The sequence below is a fragment of the Elephantulus edwardii genome, unplaced genomic scaffold (assembly GCF_000299155.1).
Source record: "Elephantulus edwardii isolate Elephantulus edwardi_28Jun2011 unplaced genomic scaffold, EleEdw1.0 scaffold00033, whole genome shotgun sequence".
Taxonomy (NCBI): Eukaryota; Metazoa; Chordata; class Mammalia; order Macroscelidea; family Macroscelididae; genus Elephantulus; species Elephantulus edwardii.
The window spans coordinates 5,099,294-5,102,267 of NW_006399783.1; the positions used below are offsets into that span (position 1 = coordinate 5,099,294).

At 38.1% G+C, this 2,974-nt stretch overlaps 1 protein-coding gene across 2 annotated transcripts in view; it reads left to right on the forward strand.

Moving 5' to 3' along the window:
• Nucleotides 1–2,974, forward strand: part of TENM2 (teneurin transmembrane protein 2) — a 1,365,940-nt gene that overhangs the window by 452,583 nt on the left and 910,383 nt on the right. The gene's annotated exons all lie outside the window — the stretch shown is intronic.

The following is a 2,974-nucleotide window of genomic DNA, read 5'->3' on the forward strand; positions in this document are numbered from 1 at the left end:
TTCTTTCTTTCTTTCTTTTTTTCGTTCTCTCTCTTTAGCTATAGTCGAAGTGGTGGTGTTGTTGTTAGGTGCTGTCTAGTCAAGTACAACTCATAGGGACCCTGTGAACAGCTAACCTGAACAGCTGCCCTATCCCTTGCCATCCTCATCGTCTCTGATGCACTAAAGCCCATTGCAGAAGTAACAATGTCAATTCATCTCACTGAGGCATCTTCCTCACCTTTGCTGGCTGTCCATCTTTCCAAACATTGTGACACTTTCCAAGATGATGAGACTGGCTCAGGAGGTCAGGCTTCAGAGCTGCTGTGCATAAGATTGCTATGAGTCGCAGGTGATCCATGGCAAATAACAACAACAAGAACAAGCTACGTGTCCAAAGTATGAAAGTACAAAGACAAGACTTCACCATTTTTACCTCCAACAAGCAATCTGGCTACACTTTTTCCAAGACACATCTGTCTACTCTTTTGGCAGTCTGTCTGTGGGATATTCAGTACTCTTCCCCAGCGTCACAAATCAAAGACGTCAAATAGTGACCAGTAATGGTGTCCTAAAGAGTTAATCCCAAATGCTGTGTACCAAACTAGGATTTATAAGCAGGAGTTTATTAGAAGATTAGATAATAGACACAATTAGGTTGGTTAAGGAAAAAGACATTATACAGTAAGGAAGTGAGCAGCACAGTATCATTAAAGAAAGGGATGATGTGGAACAGTGAGAAAAACAAACTCAAACCATATTGCATCAATATACTGAATTATTTAATGAGATTATGATCCTACATCTTTATGTTTTCAATTCTAATAGAACATTCTTGAAAGATTGGGGTTTTATTGGCGGTTTTTTTTCCTTCTTATTTTTTCTAAGTGTTCATTGAGTGTAACGTGTACTCCATGTACTTTTTTCTAGTGATGTATCTATATCACATAAATACATGTCTATGGTGTTATTATTTACTGTCAAGTCAGAACCACCCCATATTTGTTCCTTCAGTGGGTTTTCAGAGGCAGTAAACTTCATGGGAGGGGATTGTCTGTCCTTCTCCTGTGCAGCAGCTGGTGAATTCAAGCTGTGTGTCTTTGAGATTGCACCACCAGAGCTCCCTGCCTACAGACACACACACACACACACACACGCGCACACACACATATGTTTTGCTATATAATCACACACATCTTTTGGCTATTATTGATGTTATTTTAAAAGTATTTAAGTTATTATTTTCTTAAATATCAAGTCAGTTCTGAATTACTGCAAGCAAGCAGCCTTGTGAATGCTGCCATTATAATTGTTATAGTCTTGGAGCCCACTTTACAGTCACTGTGACCACCCCTCTCAGCAAGGACCCTTTTCTTTTTTCACTGAGTATTTACTCAGCAGGTTGTCCTTTTGTAGGGACTGGTTCCTTCTGATAACATGTCCAAGCCCCATGAGATTAAATGTCACCATTTCTGCTTCTAAGACCCATTCTAGCTGCCATTTCATCAAAATGTTCAATATTCTTTGCCAACTGGAAAATTCAAATGCATTAATTCTTCTTCAATTATTTTTTGTTCAGCATTCACATGCATATAAGGGAATAGAAAATAACACAGTTTGGGTAAGGTATGTCTTGGACATCAAAGTGGCATCTTTGTGTTTCAACATGTCAGAGGGGGCTTTTGCAGCAGATTGGCCCTCTGAAATAAGTGGAATGGTTTCTTGAATGTTGTTTCATTGGTATTGACTATGGATCCAAGTGAAATGAAATCCTTATATTATAATGTTACTTATTAGTCGTTTTAATAAATTTTGTTTTCTTTATGTTGATGTACAATACATACAGAAGAGTATGTAGCCAAAGAGCTTAAATACTAAGTGCTTTAGGTCCTTTTCATTTTTAAGAAGCAGGACTGTGATGTATGCATATCACAGGTTATGCATTATGAATTTTCCACCATCCTTATCCTGTGATCTTTTCCATATAATTTTATTTCTTGGATTATTTTCTCAGCGTATAAAATGAGTGAATATAGTGAAAGAAAAGCCCCCAGCATATCTTTCCTGATTGTAAACCACACAGTAGGTTCTTGTTGTGTTTGAATAAACTGCCTCTTGGTCCATGTGTAGCTTCCTTTTAAGTACAATTAAGGGTTCTGGAAGTCCTTGTTTTTGCAATGTTATCCTTAATTTGTTAGGATCCACACAGTTGACTTTCTCTGTATTAATAAAACACAAGCAAACCTCTGCTGGTATTGTCAGCATTCAGCCAGGCTCCATTTAACATCCTTTATGATAACCCTGATTTCACATGCTCCTCTGAATCTGACTGACAGTTCTCTGTTGATGAACCACCATGAATGTTTTCTGTCTTTAGCAAAATTTTATTATATGTGTAGTTTTGGATAATTTCTGCATTCCATTAGATAACTTACACAATTCCATCTGCATTCCATTAGATAACTTCTCGGTGTAATAGGCACAAATATAGATCTTTTCCACGCTATTGACCAAATAACTATCTTAATTTAGTATATGTCATAGCATTTACCCCAAACATCCTTTATTCTTTTGATCTTTTAACTGTCATCATTTCTGGGGAAGGGGCTACTGTGGTGGCTGAGTCCACAGGGAGTCATACTCAAAGGTCAAGCTTCTCTGATGTTTCAAATCCACCAGGGGTTCCTCAGGAGAAAGATGGCAAATCTCTTCTCAAGCAATTAACAGCTTTATAAACCCAACAGAGGGTCAGCTATAAGTCAGTTTCAACTCCACAGTAAAGAAAGACCATGTGTAATCATTTATTCAGGGAAACTTGTGCATACTTTATCCATGTTAGATATTGGTTTGTCCATTAGCAAAAAGAACAAGTGTCCAGTACATACAGAAGGGAGCCCTGGTGGTCTAGTGAATGAGTTACACTGCCAGACGAAAGGCAGGTGGTTTGAATTCACTAGCTACTCTTCCCCCACCACCCCCAGTTTTTATCCTTTAT